This window comes from Netta rufina (assembly GCF_964035555.1).
Source record: "Netta rufina genome assembly, chromosome: 1".
Lineage (NCBI taxonomy): Eukaryota > Metazoa > Chordata > Aves > Anseriformes > Anatidae > Netta > Netta rufina.
This window is the reverse complement of record NC_140123.1, coordinates 164,006,317-164,026,390: the sequence shown is the minus strand read 5'-3', so window position 1 is coordinate 164,026,390 and position 20,074 is coordinate 164,006,317. Positions and strand designations below refer to the sequence as shown.

The 20,074-nt window shown below is 53.2% G+C and overlaps 1 protein-coding gene across 1 annotated transcript in view; it reads right to left on the bottom strand.

Moving 5' to 3' along the window:
* TCF20 (transcription factor 20) overlaps nt 1-20,074 on the bottom strand; it is a 112,536-nt gene that overhangs the window by 83,843 nt on the left and 8,619 nt on the right. Inside the window, exon 2 of the mRNA XM_084283655.1 lies at nt 18,022-18,132. The gene's annotated coding sequence lies outside the window, so the exon portion shown is untranslated. The remainder of the gene's footprint in view (nt 1-18,021; nt 18,133-20,074) is intronic.

Sequence of the window (20,074 nt, the reverse complement as noted above, 5' to 3'; positions counted from 1 at the left end):
GGAGGCAGTCAAGGCCCTGGTGCCCTTTCTCAGCATGCAGCAGCTGGGTCTGTCCTCAGCCCGAGGACAAATCCAGGGGACTGCATTTGGCACCCACCGTCCTGAGCATTTCTACTCATTTGGGCGGCACAGACTCCGGTGGTGGTGGTCTCCTCCCTTCAAAGGGGGCTCACACCTAATTCCTGGCCTTCTTTGTCAGAGGCTCAGACACAGAGCTTCCAGAGGAAAGCCCTCTGGGGCATGGCCTGGAGATGCCGGGATGCTGATCACCCCCCACCCGGCACGCTACACCTTCCCTTCCTCCCTCCAGCTGCCTGTGCTGTGAATGATATCGCGGCCACAGCTCCGCAGGTACAAGTTAATGCTCACCTGCAGCTTTGTGATTACTTTGTGCGTCCTACCAGCGAGGGCTTATACCACGGCGTGCCACTCAGCCCGTCCTTCCACCCCCCAGTGCCTTCTGAGGGCATTTTCAAGGAAAAACTTCATGCGCGCAGACTTCCCGAGTTCAGCAGATGTAAGGATGTCTTAATTATGCTGCGGTAGATCACAGGTATTTTCAAAGCTTTAAACAAAAGCCAAAACAAAACAGCACAAGTCCTTCCTCCCCCTTTCTCCCTGCAGAAGGGCCCTGAGGCACCGCTGGATTAGCTGGCTGCTGGTGACAAAGCAGGTCCCCGCTGCTGCTCAAACCTTCCCCGTGCCCTGTCCCCAGCAGGATGGGTTTCTGTAAGGGCAGCCACCAGAGAAAGCCTCCAGCCACCACCTCGGGTTCAAAGCCTTGCTTGCAGACCAGAGGGGGCCTTGAAGTCGGCTCTGGGCAGCCGGACAGCACCGCATTCCTCCCCCGTGAAACCCCAGCGAATGCTGCCTTTCAGACAGGCACTTAGTGCTGTTTAACACTTTCCAAAGGAAAGGAAAAAAAAAAAACACATTTAATCAGTATTCCCAACTGGCTCAAGTGCTCGTATCTACAATGGAAGGAGAAGAGAAATGCTAAGAGGAACAAGAGAGGGAAAAGAGAGTGTTTTCAGATGAAATGAGACACATGAGAGAGAACCAAGAAAACAGGGAGCCGGTCAGGACCCACAGCTGTACAGCAGCTTTTTGTAGCTGAGGACGAATTTTGCATCAAGCCAGAGAAGAGAAGAGCTGCTCCAAAGGAGTGCAAGGTAGGGGAATAAAGAGAAAGGGAAGCAAAGGGAAAGAGAAGCTCAAACAGCTCGAGCAGCTGTGATGCCGTGACTGGAGCCAGTGGACAGTGAGCTATAAAACACGTTGGCTGCATGTAAGGAGAGGCGTGAACAGAGGGGTCCCTCATTTTCATCTCCAGTGCCTGCAGTTCTGGCAGGAGGCTGCCTGGATACTTGGCGGCAGAGGCCACGGGCAGTTTATTAAATGCAGGCACTGATCAGACCGCCCGAGAGGAGGCCTGGCAAAATCACAGCCTCTGCGCCCTCAGGACAGATGCGCACGGAGTGATGCAGTTCCCCAGTCCAGAAAACAAACCAAAAAAAAACCTGGCAGTATCTTAATTCGAGCGGGCTTTTCTGAGGACAATGAAAACACCCACCGTGGTGTCGGGCAGGAAATCAGTTCTGGGCTCGTACAGAGCCTCACGTGTCAGAGCACAGGCACGCCAGCTGACAGACACAACGCAGCAGCTTCTCCCTCAGGTCTGCTGCTCCAGACTATCCACGGCGGAGTTGTTCTTCGCTTTCCAGTGAACGCTTGGTCTCAGCTCCAGCAGCGCAGCCAGCCCCTGCGTCAGACAGCGCAGCAGACTGATGGGATCAGCGGTCCGAGCAGCGTGGCGGGGCTGCTCTGGCACCTCCTGCTGCCTCCCGCGTGAAGCAGAGGCCATGCTTCTTCAGGTCCGTGGCCATAACCAAAGATCACAGCATAGGGAAGTTTTGGGTGATGAACTGCCCCGCTAAAACAGATGTTTTGCCACTGGCCAGAACCCCAATCATTTTTTTAACATCCTTTGAACAAGAGAGTTCATCACTAACCTGCCTTTTTCACTCTAAACTTAGAGGAGAGCATTAGATTAGGCCTGGAGGCAGAAAAGGTAGGAGACTGCTAATTGCTCTTCTGTTTTTGACAGCTAATGAAAGTCATGCGTCTCTGCCAGCTCTTCTGTATTGGTCATCTGCCTGCAATCAGTCAACATCAGTGGACCACAGCAACAAAAGAGAGACAGCTCTTGAGGGGCACCAAGTCACCATCATCACGCACGGGATCCTAGGCGACAGCTCCAAGTATTGTCCCTACATCCCAGGACATAGCTTTAGGTTTTGATAAGCAGTTCAGTGCTTGTCTTCAGACCCCAGGCAGGCTGGAGAGGAACGGCATCTTCTGCCATCCAGTTCTGTAGCTCCACCTCAGGCAACCCAGTTATTCAGGCCAGGTCAGACGGGAGAAGCAGCAGCACCTCACTGCTGAAAGAGCCGCCACACAAGCCGTGGTTCCCAGTCCTGCCAGCAAGATGCCAGGGTAAGAGGCTTGGGAGCAGTGCTGACAGCAGCTGTGACTCATACAGCAAGCATCTCACTCAATTTTGCCCATCAGTCGTGTTTATCCTGAGCAACCAAGATAATCAGGGAAAAGCCAGTTCCGTGGGATATGACGCTGACGGCTGGGCGAACCCACTGCACCTGCCTGCAACCCAGGTCTCAGACACAGCCGAATCCTGTAAGAAATAAGGATAACCTGCAGGAACTGGGGGAGCCGATGCTCCTTCCCAATCAGGCTTAAAGATCACAGTCCTTTCAGGCAGAAACATAAAAACCTGCGGGAGGGGACTCCAAAGAAGGATTGAAAGGTAAGGCTACATCAAAGAGACAGAGACCAAGACATTTCTGCTGTGCAACAACCAGCACGGCCCATCTCCACCTGAACTGCCCACCCACGGGGTCTGAGCCGCAAATTACGTGCTCCACCAGCAAGGGACCGGCCGGGTGGGTACAGGCAGGTGACACCGGGGACTTCTTCGAGCTGTCTGTGACCTCTGCTCTCCCAAGGCAAGAGCTGAAAGCCAGCACTCGTAAAAGCTGATGGTAAAAAGGGAGAAGGCTGGGGCAGAGGGAAGAGATCGGTGTCTGTATTTAAGATTCTGGGAGCTGAACGAGGATACAAGGCTAGGCTAAGGCTAGCAACCTGCTCTGCTCGAAACGGTACGTACAGACCCGGAACGAGGCTGATTTTTCACTCGAAACCAGTAAATGAGGTGGCGGGAGAGCGCAGGACAGCGCTGTGTTTCTACATTAGGGTTTTTAAGCACACTGCAGGATTTCTGTCTCAGAGTACTCATTGAGTTACATCAGGCTGTAATGGCCTGTTGATTTTGAGAGATTATGGCAGCGCTGTTGATGCAGGGGAAGAGGAGATGGAAGGGAAGAGACGATGCGATGCATCAGCCAGCGTGCGCACACATTTCAGGTGATTACCTACACTCCCGGGCGAGCAAGACACGGCGGATCCACAGCGGGACCAGGACGGGGAAGGGAGCGTGCACAGGGCTCAGTGAGCATGTAGGGCTGGCACGGCGGGCGGTTTTGGTCGGTCCCCGAGCCCAGTTTCATTCCCTGGGGGCAGCAGATGCCACCAGCCACATTCTGCAGGGCAGTCCCCTCGAGGGCCGGCGTCGCATCGCGTCCCACGGCGTGGCACGGCCGGGCACAAATCCCCTGTGCTCAAGGAGACGCGCCGCGCGCTCCCGAGATGGATTCAGCCTCGCTCTGCCAGGCTCTAACAACTTTGCCTGCCTGCATTTCTCTCTCTCCTGTATTTCACAGCGAGATGGTATCCTTTCCTTCTCCTTTCTTTGCTCCCGGGCACAAGCAATCAAGAACAAAGGATGAAAGAAAAATGCAGTGGGGGGGAGTGAGGCGGGGGAGGGACATTTGAGAGTTAGGAGCAATCTTCAGCGGAGAGAAGAGAATTAAAAAAAAAAAAAAAAAAAAAAAAAAGAGGAGGAAGAAAGGAGATGCAGAGGCTTGGGGGAAAAAAAAAAACACAATATGCAAATGAGGCAGAACAAAAATCAGAGCTGGGGAAAAAAAAAATCAAATCAAATCACACCAAACAAACCCACCTCTCCGCGAGCTCCCTGCCTCCCTCAGACGGGGGGGGGGGACACTGGGGCCAGGGGCTCCCGGTGCCTTCTGCCACCCGCCGGCCCCAGCAGGCACCCGCGCTGCCCTCCGGGGCATAGCGAGGGAAGGCAAGAAGGAAGAGCGAGGCGAGTCTGGAGCCGTGAAAATCCTTGTTTTCTCTCTGAGGTAGGGAGCTGTGGGGCAAACAGAAGCAGCCAGGTGCTTCTAACATGATGTTTGTCAAACAATCTGATTTCAAGCTTCACTGGAGTAGTCCCTCAGCAGCTGCTTTAATCTACCGCAGCACTTCTCCCCCGCAGCAGGCTGCCTTCCCCTCGTCCCTCCTCGTGCTTCCAGCGGGACGGCGATGCCCCGGGCGCAGAGACCTCCGCCCCGGCCAGCAGCAGCTCACCTCGTGAGCCTCAGCCACATCACAAGCCGAGCAGGACCGGGATTCAACCGGAGGCTTCCCAGCTGCCAGAGGAAAAGGGTGGCTTAGCCTCTTGCAGGTGCCAGCACGGCCCTCGGTGCAGAGGTGGGTGTCAGGGAAGGTGGCCTCTTCCCTCCGGGCTGGGGAGGAAATATCTCATCCATCAGCCCGGTCATTAGTGCCACCAGAGCTGGTGTTGTGTTGTGACACCGTAAGGCACTCACCCTTCTCCTCATCGTCGCTTATTTCTTCTCCTTCTGAGGTGATGAGAACCATCGGTGCGTGCTCCTCAGCTACAGCACTAACAGGTGTAGAAGGGTCCTAGGAAGCAGGAGCCCTTGCCTTTGGGGATCCCGTTGCTTTAGGGCCCTGGCTCACCCGAAATGCCACTCTCCAGCACCAGTAACGCCCTCCTTTCCCCCAGCCTTCCGTTCTCCCTCCTGCCCACGTTTCCACTCCAAGTATATTTAATTGTTCACCCATTTCTGCCTGTCAGCTCCTGATGCTAGGGACCTAACAGCTACGGGATGGTCTTTCCGACAGAAAATGTTAAAAAAACGTCTTCTATCATGTCAGAAAAATGGATTGCTGCTTTTACTTGCTACCAAGGGGCACCAATTAACTGAGTAAATGCTAAATGCCTAGAACCAGGAGGCACAACTGTGCTGCAAGTGCCAGTTAGGAAACAATATCAAGAAGCTGCCAAATTGCACAGCAGAGGCGCCTGCACGCCGGTGCGGCACGGGAAGGCAAAGGCAAAGCCTTGCCCGGGGGCTTGCAAAGGACTGCGGATGGCAAGGTAGGTGGGACATGGGAAGCTGGGCTCGCAGCGAGCTGGGGACCAGAGGGGAAAAGCAGCAGCAGAACAAAACCACCGTGGAGAGGAGAGGAGGGAGAGGAGGACAGCACGGGCAGAGCGGTGAATGGGGACCTTCACCGAAAGCCCCTCGCACCTCCAGCAACCGGAGCGGCTGTGGGCACCCGTGCACGGGGCCGCAATTCCCCGGGGCCACCCTGCTCTGAGTGCAGCTCCCCGACCCCAGGGAGCCGCGGGGAGGCAGAGCAGAAGGCAGACAACATCTCAGCTCGCATCTTAGCCAGGTCGGCGTCCCCATCAGCAAGAGCCACCGCCGCCGCTGACACTAATTGGCTGTCTCGCTGCCGTGCCGCGGAGGTGACGAGGAGCCGAGAGGCCTCCCCCTTCCCCGGTCCCCTCAGGTCACGGCGAGGAGCCCCGGCGGGAGCTGGCGGTGCCACGGTGCTGGCTCCGCAAATAAAGAGCATCGCTATCTGGAGCTGTCGAGCCTGCGTCACTCACTGCAAGGAGCGGGGGGGGACGACGGCTACCAGCTTAAACCAGATTTCGCTGGTAGGAGCACCACCACAATCCGGGCTCGTGGGGACTTCACAAGGGAACCTGAAACGTTACGAGCTGCGCTCGCCGCCGCCGTACCCTCGTTTGGCTCGGGAGCACGGCAATTAGCACGCGCGTGTGTGTTTGCACGAGGCTGCAGTGCAAACAGGTACCACAAACGGAGCGAGGAAGCAAGACCGGTGTTTGAAGCTCAGAGCGGCAGCTAATTGCCAAAAATCATCGCGCAAGTGAGGCTGGAGCAGAGGAAAGAATCACTTTCTGGGAGGGAGAGGGGGGCAGGGAATTAAGCACACACACACACAGGAAGAATTAACGCTGCTCGCGCGAAATGCACTTCCCCGGTTCCGTGAGAAATGTGACATAACGTTAGTACCTCGCCTGCAATTACTGGCACTTGTTTAGCATGGCAGGGCACGGCACTGCCACCGGGCTCGCTCCTCTCTGCTCCCAATTAGCATGCCAAGTGCTCCAGCCGCACACATGGGCTCGCGGGTCAGGGATTGGCGCGGCGGAGCGGCAGGCAGCTCCCTGCCCTCCAATGAGGGAGCGAGCGCCGCGCTGGAAAGCTCCGGCTCCCCTCATTGTACATCCTCCCATCCCTATCACGCTCCTTTCCTCCACTCCTCCAGGGTCTCTGGAGGCAGTGATAAAAACCGCAAGCTCCCCCTCTCTCTCTCAGCTGGTCTCATTCACGGCTCATGGCAGCCCCAGTTTCCTCTGGGGACTCACTAATGAAGACGGCCAACGTTAATCTCTTTCCCCCTCCCTGACGGGTCGATTTATAGTTCCACGGAGAGTCCTGGATTGCAGCCAGAGGGCTTGACACATTCTTCTTGTTCCAAGACGGAAGGGGGGGAGAGACCGGCTTGCGTGCACACACACACACACACACACACAGAGAGAAGACACACGCGCATTTATGATCTGGAAGATGCGGCTGGGAAGCCTGTTTACCTGTTCCGAAACAGCGACCGAAGGGAACGGTAACCAACCGTGCCTTTGTGTCTGCGCGTGTGCTCCCAACACCTCCGTGTTTCCATAGCACCTCTTTCAGCCCGAAGACCCCGAATCGCAGGGATCACTCCCTCGTCGCTGGGATGAAATAAAGCATGGGTTGTGTGCCAGCAGCATTACCCGTGAGTCATTAGGAGAGGAAGCAAATGATAACTTCTCCAGGATAAGCGGCAGGGGGAGGGGAAGGGGAAATTTTAGATGGGCAGAAAGTAATGAACTGGAATCCGGCCAGGACGCTGAGGTTATTTTCCCCTAATCTGGTGAAAAGTACAGGGGGATCTTTAACAAGCCATGGATCGAGGCCTCGGCTTTGCATCCCATCCGGGAGAGGCTCTGGTGGCAGCACGGCTTCCCGGAGCACCACCAGCCACGGGGTCACCTGGAGAGACGCACGCACCTGGGAGCCTGCACCTCCCTCTGCAGCGCCAAGCGGAGTCCCTCGGACCCGCAAGTCCGAAGCTGCCGCCTCCAAGGGACCTAGAGGGAAGGGAAGACTCGGATTTTTTATTACCGTTATCATTACTTTACCACCACCTCTTCCTCCCCGGCGCCGTCTGATCTTTCCCCGCGTGGCAGCCGCCGCGTCCCCCCGCTCGGCGCTCCTCGTGCGGGTCCCTGCCCGGCCGTGCACCTGCCTCGCCGGCGATGACAGAGCGGCTCTGCTAACGGGGTCAGGCAGTGAGCTACTGCCGCCGAGCCGCGGGGGAGCACACAGCGCTGCCTCTGTTCCTGGCAGGCCCATACATTACCTCCTCGCCCCCGCCCCGCAGGAGCCCAGCGGCAGATTTAAAAGGGGGCACTGTCAAGTCGCGCCGGGCCCGTGATCTCGCACGCGGAGAAACGGCCTTGGCCAAGCTCGGTGCGAGCACGCTCCCGTCCCGTCTTTAAGCGATCTTGAAGGTTTCAATTGCTGAGCTGTAAACCGCAATGCAAAAAAGCACAGACAAATAGATCAGATCAGATATGAGACTGCCCAGACACCGAGCTCCACTTGCCAAGCTGACTGCAGAGCGAAAATAGAAATGCTCGCTGCACATAATTACAGTATTTTACATTTCCACTGCACTTTCTGTCCTGAAGGATCCCAAAGTGCACACACATGTGCATGCGTGTGCGTACGGAGAGGCAGGACACTGGGAAAACCCACTTGCTTGTGAAAGAGACCAAGGAATCACAGTCCAGTAATAACAGCTTGCACCGAACCAAAGCTTTCATTAACGCGCACACACACACACGCGCGCTCACAGAAAATCATTATAATGGGAAACGAGACCAAGCCAAGCCACAGCAATCTGTAGATCAGCAGCTCCAGCACTTCTGCTGCTGCTCTGAGTTTCCCCCAAAACAGATTAGAAACTGAGCTTTTATTAGCTCTCGCCCTCTGCTTCCCAGCAAAGCCCAAGGTGACAATTCCACTTTGCTACTACAGGGCAGGGGCAGCTCCGCAGCCGGCAGTCCCCAGCCTTTCCTTCTCCTGGTGGAGAGCGCTTTGCAGCCCCTAGGAACACATCTTCCAGCCCCACAGGTCACCACAGCCCTGTTTTACAGCTGGCAAAGCATCCAAACAGGAGCAGCAAAGCCAGCAGGCTGCTGCCCTGAGCACTCCTCTGCTCTTCTCCCCTGACAAAAGAGCCAAATTCAGGTACAAAGACCTTTTCTCCACTTGCACGCCACCCAGGATGCTCTGAGTGTGGATTAAAAGGACCAGGGAAAAAAAAAAAAAGCAGGCTGGTAGGCAAGCAGGAGCAGAGACTTGACACTGGCAGAAACCTCCAGCTTTATCAGGAGGCTGAGAAGCAGGGGAGGAAAGAGCAGGCTCCAACTTCAGCCTCATCCTGGGATGCCGGGTCGCTCCCACACGTCTGTGGCAAGTCAGTTTTGTCCTCAACACATTAAAGATCTCACAGCCATCCTAAACTCCCATCTGAGCACAGAGGCGTCAGTGCAATGCAATCGAGGATAGCACACAACTACCTGTCTGGGAAAGAGCTCGCTGGCCGGCAGCCTTAGCCCTTACACGAGCACGAGGCTGACACACGCTCCTGATGCCCCTCGGCTCGCTCAGCAGTGCTGCAGCCACGGCCGAGGCTCAGCAGACAACCAGCACGTGCCCCTCTCAGCAGAGATTTTGGGGAAGAAAGAGATTTTGTCAAGGACACTGCAGCAACGCCCTCCCCTCTACTTAGGGAAACAGCTATGGGATTGTTAATGTCCAGAGAGGACTCGAGGTTTTAATAAGGTCACATCTGAAAGAGCCCCACATAATAAGCTGCATGGAAGTCAATTTATCGACCACAGCACACGGGGCTAAGTCAGGCCTGCCGGGATTCGAAGTTGTGGTTGCAGGGCGCATAGGTAATTCATACCTGATGCTCAAGGCCAGCCCCTCTGGCTACAAACGGGAGACCAAGGTGATTGCTTAAATTTCATTTAGTTTAATAGCCCGGTACATTATTCAGGAACGCGAGGAAGGGCCTGCTTAAAATCTGCTCTTGCTTTTGACAATGTCACTCCAGCAGCAGCTCCGAGAGCGGGGAGCCAGCCGCTGCTCAGCCCCCACGAGCCGGGGGACGCAACTCATGAGATTGCCAGAGCTGACCTTAAAATAATCCTAAAAATTAAGAACAGGTGAAGACTACCTGTGATTTTGTGGTTTGTTTTTTGGTTGGTTGGTTTGGGGATTTTATTTTTAAAAGCACTACATGAAGAACTACAAAAACAACAACAAAAGGATGGCCATTTCCTTTACCTGCCCTGCCTTTCCCATCTAGAGATACGAGGTTTTTCTAGGCTGAACAGCTATCACAATCAGAGGACCACGAAATGATGTGTGTAACGATAAGAAACTGAAAGCTGTGATGTTGAAAGAAAATGGGATTTTATTCAGCCCCTAACAAATTCTGGTTGGTCTTCACGTACTTTTACTAGTACCTATATAAAGACTTTTATTTATTCAGTTGTTTTAATCTGAAGACAGCCAGTAGACAGAAAACTCTCTTACCTACAATTAAAGCATTAGAGCTCACAGAAACATCCGTTATACCTCAGCAGCACTTCTCTAACTAAAAGAAAAAAACAAAACACAGAGCACACATTACTCTTTATTGGAGACTTAGATACATCAGGCTTGATGACAGTACCATTTTTTAAATCCATCGTGGCCGGGTTGGGGGGAAATAAATTGGTACAAGCCCCACGTGAAACAAACTCTTTTTGGGTCATCTTTAAAACTAATCTGGACACTGCACTAGAAAGCACACTTAAGTAGACAAACAAAAACCTCCCAACTGTTTTATAATCATATTATCAGTCCAAGAGGCTTGAGTAAAAATAATACTCTGTGACCATATTAGTTGCCTGTTATTGTTGGCTACTCAAGGAAAGTAGGGCTCCAACAATCCAGAATTTACAGGGCTGGGAGCCTGGTGGGTCTCTGGGTTTGATTTTGTGCCAATTCACATTCACTCATGCTCTCGGATAAGTCACGATGCCGTCAGCAACTTCAGCCCAGCTGGAAAACTGGGTTAAGAAAGCAGTGGACGCCTGCAGAAAACTAGGGCTTGCCTACACGGGGACCCGCAGGGAAGTCACGCTGAAGTTCTTTAAGCAGGTGGGTAAGATGGCATTAAAACCCTGAGTGGACAGATTCACACAGAATGCGAATGCATCCCTGCTACAACTACTAGGTTTTCCCGAAATCAGCTGAAAGTTAATTAAAATCTAAGTACGGGTACGGTCAGAGCGGCAAAGCACTGCGGTCAGCGCAGGCTACCAAGCTGCCGTCCTCTCCGTCGGATGCTGGTGGCTCACCATATGTGCTTCCAGCCTTCTGCGACGCACGGGAGCTGCCGGGCTCCTCAGAGATCTCCCACAAACTGTTTTTGTGCTACTCACAATCCGAGGGGACGCTCTGGCTCGGAGTCAGCAATCTGGTACGTTGGCAGGGGCGGGCTACAAAGGACGTCCCTCGAGTTGCCAGTCTAGCACCATCCCCTGGCACCAAAATTAGACAGACAGCCAAATTTTTAATTTCTCCCCCCAAATATAAAGACAAATGCAGCTGCTGGGGTCCTGCCTTGGGAACCCCCGGAGATGTGGCCACCAGGACGGGGCAGCTAAGCGACAGCGGGACATTTCCAGCACCACGGGCACGTGAAGGAGAAGAGGCCTGGAGGGAAGGTGCCCGCGGCCCAGCAGGCCCCCTCCCTCCCCAGCCCCTGCCCCCAGCGTAAACCCTTTTGTTTCTCCTCAGAAAAGCAGCAATTATGGCGGGAAAAGCTCTCCCCCGCTGGAGGTACCACCGCCTCAGACGGTCGCTCTCCTGACGCTGGCAGGCGGTGGAACATTCCGGAACGCAAGGAAGATTTGGGGAGGGGGTGGAAGAAGGCACCCAGGATCCAATCTCCTCCCTCCCGCGGCCAGCCCCCCTCTCTGTCCAGCAGATCCCATCCGTACCATCAGGATTTCGGTGACATTTTCCTCCAGCCCCCCTCACGCCGCCTCTCCGGGCCGAGCGCAGCCGAGGGTGCAGGAGGACACGGCCCTGCTCCGCTTCCCTCGCGGGCTGGACAAATAAGTCTTCAGCTAGCCACATGCAAGCCATTAAAAATATATTAACATACCCAGCAGGGGCTGTCACTTTTTCTTTTCTCCCCCCCCCCCCCCACTCCCCTTTCCTTAAACGCGGAGAAGGAAGAAATCTTGCCACAGTAACAAGAGGTTTTCATCAAGTCTCATTACCTCGAGCACAGCCGCGCACCACAGCCCCCACAGAGAACAGCCCTGGGCTCCCGCTGTCATTAAAGGAACGAAGATCTTAAACAAAAATTAAAGCCAGGACAGCACGGAGCTGGGAGCGCACGGGCGGGGAAGGCAGGGACGGGTGCGTGAGGGCAGAGCGGAGGAGCCGGCGAGGAGGGACACGGAGCCCCTCGTGGCAGTGGGGCAGGGACGTGTGGGGTTTCGTGCTGGCACCCAGATTAACACAGCGACACAGCAGCAACGTGGCAGCAACGCAGCCGGGTGCTGTTTTGGGACGAGGGCTTGAAGGATGGGAGGCGGCGACTCAGCATTAAACCCAGGGATTTCTAAGCCAGAGGGGTGTTTGTCGGAGGGCTTTCAAGGCAAAGCGTCCTTACCCTTAAAGTGTTGTTTCTCAAGTATCTCTCTGGGCTAAGCGGCTTTCCTCGCCGCCCCAACTGCTTTAATCCACACCAACCCCCTGCTCCGGGCCAGCGCGCGGCAGCGCATTCATCTGGCTGCACGGGCACCGCTGAACGAGCGGCTCAGGAGCTGGAGCAGGGGCTGCCAGGAGAAACACGCATAAAAGTGCACCCCCAGAGCCCCCAGGCTCGTCACCTCGCCCCGGGAGAGCAAGGCAGGGTGCACAGACCCCACAGGAACGGAGGGCAGGGAGGCGGGATGCTTCGCTAGTGACTAACTGGAAAGAGGTGACCCGAGCTGAACAGGATATAAAAATAAAGTCTGGTGACAGCGTGGCCGTGTTTTATGCACCTCCAGCTGAGACACAAGTTTATTTCCCCCTTGGGAATGGGGAAGGCAAAAACGATCTCTCTGGAGGAAGCAGCAGAACAAGGGAAAGCAGAGCTGTGCAGAAGAGCCACATAAGTAAAGCACAGCTGAAAGGTGCTCGTCCTGAGCAGCAAGCAGGAGGACGGCAAGCTGAGGAGCGGGGACTGCAGGTGGGCACCACAGAAATAACTCCCAGCAGAGCGGTGAGGGGCAGGAGGGAGCCAGGAGATGAACCAGGTGACACAGAGACGGGATGGGGATGCAGAGAGACCGGCCTGCGGCAGGGGAAGGCACCAGGGGAAGCAGTGAGGAAGCTACTTCAGATCTCTGAAGTTTATAACCGATCCAGCTGTGAATGGTTTAACAGGTCATCATCTGCACAGCCCGTGCACCCCCCAGCTCTGCAGTAATTACATCCATTCTGTACGCAGACAGACACATCACATAATGAGGTCTCCTGATATCACAGAGGCACACAGGAGGGTAAGCAAAATGTCTGACCGTACTAGGAACAGGCCAGAAACAGCTCCGATTTGAGAGCGATGCGATACCAATCAGATATATCCACCTCTGCAGCACCGAAACCCGTTCTACTCATCCTGCCTTGGAAAGGGCATGTGAGGAACCAAAGGACTTCAGGAAGTGGCAACAAAGAAAGAGGTTTTGGAAGACAGCAAGTGAAGTTCACAGGTGCAAAACAACATCTGTGTGCTAAAGAGGGGGGAGAAAAAGTATGTAAAAAATAAATAAATCTAGTGCAAGCAGACTATTACTACAGAGAATGGTTGTGGCGCTGCGGGCCCTCCCCAGGAAGCCCATCCATCCTCTCCCAGCCAGCCACCACAACCTGGCACAGAGGGCACGGCAGACTCTTCTCCTACTCGTGCCAAAGCTGATGAGCTTCACCACCGAGCCTCATGGTTGGCACCCCTACAGCCTCACCACGGAACGGCTTGGCTGGGTGACGCTCTGACCCACTTCAACACAGGCAGCACAAACACCGTGGTGTAAAAGAAACGCAGAGCCCTGCTTTAACATAACGGCAGGGATACGCTGGAGTCTCAGCCGGGCTCTGGAGTTTGACAGCAATGCAATTAGGTCAGGGGAGAGCTGTGTTGTAACAGATTCCTTGGTCTTGGCTCCATCCAAGGTAGACACACACATGAATGCTGCATCAGCTTGTACTCGCTGCCTTGCCAGCAGCCTGCATTCTTGAAATCCTGCTCCAGGAGGCTAGCATGCCTCGCGTTGTGACCCAGGCCCTTGATGTGGGTTCCCAGCTCCACGCTTCTGTGACTGTCTGTGGAAGCGGTGCTCGGGACGGCGGGGATGCAGCCAGGGAGCGCTGCCTGCCGCCAACACAGGCAGCAACGCCTGCGGGAGGAGGAGGAGGCGGCGGGCAGACACCACCAGATGTCCCACTCAGATGCCCCACTCAGGAGCAACACCCACCTAAATCCCCTCCGTGTCCCTAAAGCGTCCTCCCACCCACCCCAGGCTCTGCCAGTGCTGCCTCCTGCAAGGCTGCCCCACAAACTGCATCATGTTAGCCTGGGCCACGTCACGCAGTGGACGGGATGGGTCTTTTGACCCTACATCAGGTCACCGAGGTGTTTTATGCTACCATCCTACCAACATATTTTTTTTTAAATAGGGGAAAGATCAGCTTGGGTTTTGAACTGTACAGTTTCACAGGAATCCATACTATGCCCACATTTAAACCTAGCAGAACACTATCTCTTTTTTTTCCCCCTTTTTTTTTTTTTTTTAAATTTGGGGAGGGGCAGGGAAGGAGGTGTTAAGAACATCGCAAAGTTCAAAATTAATGTCTCAACTTGTAACACACTTCCCCCTCTCCCACAACACTGGTTGCAGGAGCTACCCACGGGCTCACACTACTCACGAAGCTCCATATGGTTCTGCTTCCCTTCATTTTGCCTCAGCCTGACACACTCTGGCACTGCTCAGGTTTTCCTGGTCCTTGGGAAACCGGAGAGATTCCAACAACTCCAGCTTCTCCTTCCTTTGTTTTGACAACGCTTCCACTGTGCCATCTATGAAAAACCTATTGTTACGGCGAAGCACAGAGGTAAATTTGTTTGAACACCACCAGCGCTGTGGAATTTTTCACACTGTGTTTAGTATTGTTAACAATTATTTACATTGCATTAGCGTTAAAGGACCTCAGCAATATCAGGATCCCTTCCACTCAGCACAACGTACGCATCCAGCAACAACTGCCTGTGCCTGACTAGCATGATATAGCAAAGATATTTTATTTGAGACAGAACGGCTTCAAAATGGAGTGCCATTTTAAAGCACCCCTAAGTTGACAACAGTTTGTACAATTATCACAAACCACTCAAAGAAAGGCTCCAGCTATACCCAGGGAGTACCATGTACTCACCATAACTCAGCAAGTGCTTTTTGCAGTTCCCTTCTACACTCAGTCATGAAGGATATAGATCATTACAGCCTCCAGCTATAGAGCTTTAGCTCATGGAGTAGCAGCTCACACTTTCAGCTCTGGAGATCCCCAGTTCAATCTGCTGCATGTCAGCCAAGAGGGCAGCTGTCATATAATTACAGCCACAACTTTGCATGTGAAAAAAGTAGGGAGAGCGAACAGAGATCTTATTATAGAATTCTGGTTGCAACCTGCTGAACAGCTCCCTATTTAAAGTAACTTCTCGTAAAGAGGAGGGAGAAAAAAGGAAGAAAAAGAGGAAAAAAAAAAAAACACTCTTCCATTCAGCTTCCCTATTTTCTGTTTTGCAGAAGAAATCAGTGCTGCTTTGCAAAAAAGTCCTTTGCTACAAATGCACAGGTATTTTAGATGAAGTACACAAGTACAGAGCCAGGAGTGAGGCTCTACCCCCTTATCAACTGGAAAAAAAGAAAAAAAATATCTCATTGCTGAAACCATCTGAAGTCCAAGACAACATCTTAGTTTCTTTCTGAGCTGTCACCATTCACCAGCAGCCAAGCCAATTGGATTTGCAATTTAAGTATTCTAATTTAGGTTCAAGAAATCTTAACTTAGTTACGTCTTGTTTTCTTCAAACTGAACATACAAGCTCTCAGGAAGACTTAATACAGAGAATCTGGGAGGAGGGTATTTTTGAACTACAAAGGTACAAACTACGGCAAAAAATTCAAATCTCAAATGAAAAGGTATTTTAATGAGCCCAACACAAAACAATTAGACCAAGTTTCTTCTTATCCATTAATCTTTCCGCAGATCCTGCTGCACACACACAGCAATTTTTGAGCCAAACTTCTCTCCAAGCCAAGATGTTCAAAAACGGAATTTTAAACAATGCAATCCAGTTAAAAAAAAAATAAAAAACCAAAAACATTCATTTTTCCCCAACAATTATTCTAGAAATCTGTGTGTCTTCAGCCAAACTGTTTCAGGTTTAAGATACGCCTCAAATTCTTTGCAGAACATTCTCCTCTGCTAGAAAGTCCCGTCCATCCGTCAGTCCATCCGCAGTGCAGAAACCATGTCACCGATTCCTTGCAGTGAATCAACAATCTTGGACCACCATCAGATCAGAGCTGATTCTCCCACTTCTTGCAAACTACTCACCTGCTTGCTACATACCTCTCCAAGGAAACTGCTCTGCCCCAAACTGCCCAGCACCTGCAGGAATACTTGCTGGAACACCAATCAACTAGTTCATGCACACTACGCCTTCAAAACCCCCCAAAATGCAGAGCAGCCCTTCCAACGGGATGTGAAGGAGAAGTGCCCAGCAGACCATCGCGCTGAAATGTGTTCAGGCAACAGCTAACACAAAGCAAAAGGCTGCAACACTGAACTCCAGAATGCAGCACAAGCACAGACGTGCTAGCAGTTTGTATGTGAACCGACCGAATCCTCCGGTGACATCCTCTCATCAGCCTCGTTTCTGAAGACCTGTTTGCATTGTGCTCAGAGTCCTCTGCTCCTCGCCTCAAGCAAGACCCGCTCAGGAAACACACAAGCCCTCTGACCATCTCCCTCCCTTTAAAAAAAGAGCGAGGGGGAGAATCAAGGACACGAAGCCCAGTTTTGAAGGAAGCTATGTGCGTGCAGCATAGAAACATTTGGGATTGATTGCACACACATGCACAGCAAAACCCTGGCTGGATTCATCACCCAGGAGGGACCCATAAAGGCGTCACCTCTCCCTCACCGTCTGCAAGCAGGCAAAGCTCACCAGCATCTGAACCACCCCTGCTGCAGAGTCCAATGTAAGCAGTACAACTGGACGCAGAGATCACTGAAACGAGACACCGCCAGGCTATTTTCTGGTATTATTTCTGTAAATTTAGCACTGCTAAAAGGTTCCAGATAGACGCTCTCTGGAGACTGAAAGCCTTTGCCTACCCTGAGAAGATATGCAGAGAGAATTGCAGCAAAGCAGAGACACGCTTTTCTCATCTCCCCCAGCCTGCCGAGGCTGAAATGACTGACAACAGTCCAAAATGAGGGACACACATAAATTATTAATATCGCACTCGTAGTCTCACTGTTGCCGTGACAGTCTAAAGACTTAAGAGAGGCAGGCCCTGCAGGGAAATATTACATTACTTCAAAATCATTCATTCAGGAAGCTTACATACCGAGGAGGAGAGAATCATTCTGCAGCGAGCTCTATCGAAACCCTGTTTTAAGACCCTTCCTTTCTGAGGCAAAAGGAATTTCAACGAGAATGGGAAAGCAACACGGAACACCAGGAACTCTGCATTTCAAGCGAGTGCCACGGGAGAGACGTTATTTCCAGACACAAACCCTAACACGCTTCTCCTTCCTGACCAGGGCAGCCCACCCTGCTTCTGAGAGCTGGAGGAGTGTTTTGTCTCTGCAGCCACTCTGCTGAGACAGCCGAGCGCCGTGCCAGTCGGGGATAATGGGCACTGCACGCTACCACGTGGAAGGGAGCCAAAAAGCCACTTTGGTTTGCTGCTCGGGCTGGAGGGACCCCATGCTGTAAGTGCGCGAGGCTCCGGCTTCCCGTTCTCCCAGACCTTTTATCTCCTTCCAGGTTTCACGCTCTACCTGCTGCCACAGCAGCCAACAACCTGTAAAGCAGCGTATAAAAAGATGCGGCTTCCTACAGATGGCTTTCTCCTTCCTCTCCCCTGTTGCAAGGGGAATGGCTTATGGAGGGGTATTGGTCCATTTTACATTGATTTCTAGAACTGGGACAAATGAACTGAACTTTGACTTTTTTTTTTTTTCCAAAAAGTTAAATTATTTTTATCTCTTAGTAACCAGAATAGATTTGCTTTTCATTTAAAGCACAAAAATTCCCTCCAACAATATTTGAAATTTTTTCTTTGCCAAAACCCCAGGAAGATTCAAGCTTACTGATCGCAGTTTGAAAATTAGATGCACGACATTACTCCATACCAAGAAAAAAGAGAAAGCAGCAATTTTTCCAACAATAAAGTAATCCATTTTAAAAGCTAGCATTTTCCAGTAAAAATCCCTGCATTAAAAAACAAAACCCCCCCAAAAAAATAACAAGAAGGTTTTCAGTAACTCTAAACAATGATGGGGGGAAAGAAGAAACGGATCCTACCCCCAGCTGGATGGCATTCCTCTCTTCGGGCGCAATGTGGTAGCATCTGACTGACACATCCGATCCATTCCAAAACTCCAGGCGATGTTTTAATCATCAATGGGCAGAATCCTATTAATTTTCAGGGAAAAAAAAAAACAACAGAATAGAATATGGAGACAGGACACAGAGCACCTGGCATTTGTCTAGCAGATCCAGCTGATGCAGCTAGGTCTGTAATTACCAACAGATTAAAGAATTAGTTGGTGGCAGAAATTGCCATCTACCAGTGTAAGCCCCTTCCTCCCCTCTGCCCAACCCGGGCTCCCACCACGGCGTGAAACATCAGTCCCGTACCAAGGGGAACAAAATAGGAAGAGGGGAAGGGGTGGGAAGAGACAAAACACGGCAAATAGGGATGGCACAGGAGCCCATCGGCATGCAAGCAAGAGCGTGTGCTGGCCCCTGCGGTGGCAGAAAAGGGGAGATGAGGCAGGAGGGGGCAGGAGAGATGTGAGAGGCGAAGGTTTGAGTGGTCCCTGAGCTCGGGGGCAAGGAATGGCAGCAGGCAGTGCAGAGCGAGCCCCAGCACGCACAAGGAGCTCAGCCCTCAGGAGCAGCGGCACGCCAGGCGATCCTCCTGCCAGGTGCCTGCTGCAATTGGCACTTCCATCAGCAGTGGGCTTGCTAAGGGAAAGGCAGCGGGAGCCCGCCACGCTAAACGAGGCTTCCCAGCCTGCCCGTGAATTCGTTTTGCTACCAGCCAAACCTAGACCCAGCAACATCAACCACTCCTGCTCTGAAACAAGCCCCCACTAACAGCCTTGCACCAGCTTCACCTCAGTGCTGATGAGCACCGCAAGCCCTCAGGACCAGCCAAGGTACGAGGCGGCACCACCCCAGGAGGGATTTTCCTGTTCCACCACTGCAGGACAGCCTGCGGGCCCCACCGGGGCTGTATGGCTGCAGCTCACACGTCCATTAGGATCTGTGGAGCACGAGGCGCCATGCCCAGCCCGACTGCCTCTGCGAGCAGCCCCGCCGGCCTGCCAGCAGGCCCTGAACCCTGGGACTTCAGCGGGGAGAGCACGAGCCTCTGCCTCACACGCTAAATAATTAAACTCTGTGGGAGCAGCAGCAGGCTCATAAAACTCGTACACAGACCGAGCCAGCCATTAATGGGGGTCAAAGATGAACGCGCTCTCTCTCTGTCTCTCCTTTTTTTTTTTTTTTTTTTAAAGTGTGCTTTGATGCGTGGGGAGAGCGGTGAGAGGAGATGTTCATTACCCTCTCCGGTACCCGACACGTTTTTCCTGACTGCTGACACCTCCTCCTCCTCCTGGCACCCCGTGCTGCGGGCAGTCACCCCCTGGACAGCCGGGGACCACCAGAAGCTGTGTGCTGAGGTGACACCGCTAGGGCGGCGAGGGACCAGTCCATGCCACCAACAAGGCCTGGCCTTCACGAGGATGCCTCTGGCTGGATTTATAGGGTGCCAAAGGCAGCACCTCCCATGTGTTTGGGCATGGAGGAGGCCAGTCACACCCGCTGGGACCTCAGCCTGGGCTCAGCGCTAGGAGCTGCCCCGGGGAGGTCGCGGGGAAGGACATGGAAGTCCCCCCATGGGCAGGAAAGGCTGTTTGAGAGAAGGTCGCAGGACCACGGCCCACCCTGCCCCGCCAGGCCCTAAAACACAAACAGATGCACATGAGCGCCCCACACGCGCTGCTCTGTTCAGACATTTCACGGCGAGCTCTGCTCTGCCCACGTCTTTTACATTTTGCTTCAGCCCCCTGACTGCAGCCCCCACCAGCTCTCCCCCGAGGAGGAGCAGCCTGGGGCTGGAAGCAGCTCACCCGCCCGCAGGGCACTGTGCGCCCGGAGGAGCTCCAGCGGGAATCCCCTTCACAAGGCCAGCGAGGCGATAGCACCAGAAGGGCTTTGTGAGGGAACAGGATGACGGGGAAGAACGGGAAGAGCCCAGAGCCTAAGGAAAAGCTCATGTCGAGGCAAAAACACCCGCCTGCGGGACAAGGCTACACCCAGTCCCCAGCCTCCCGGGCTGCTGAGGCAC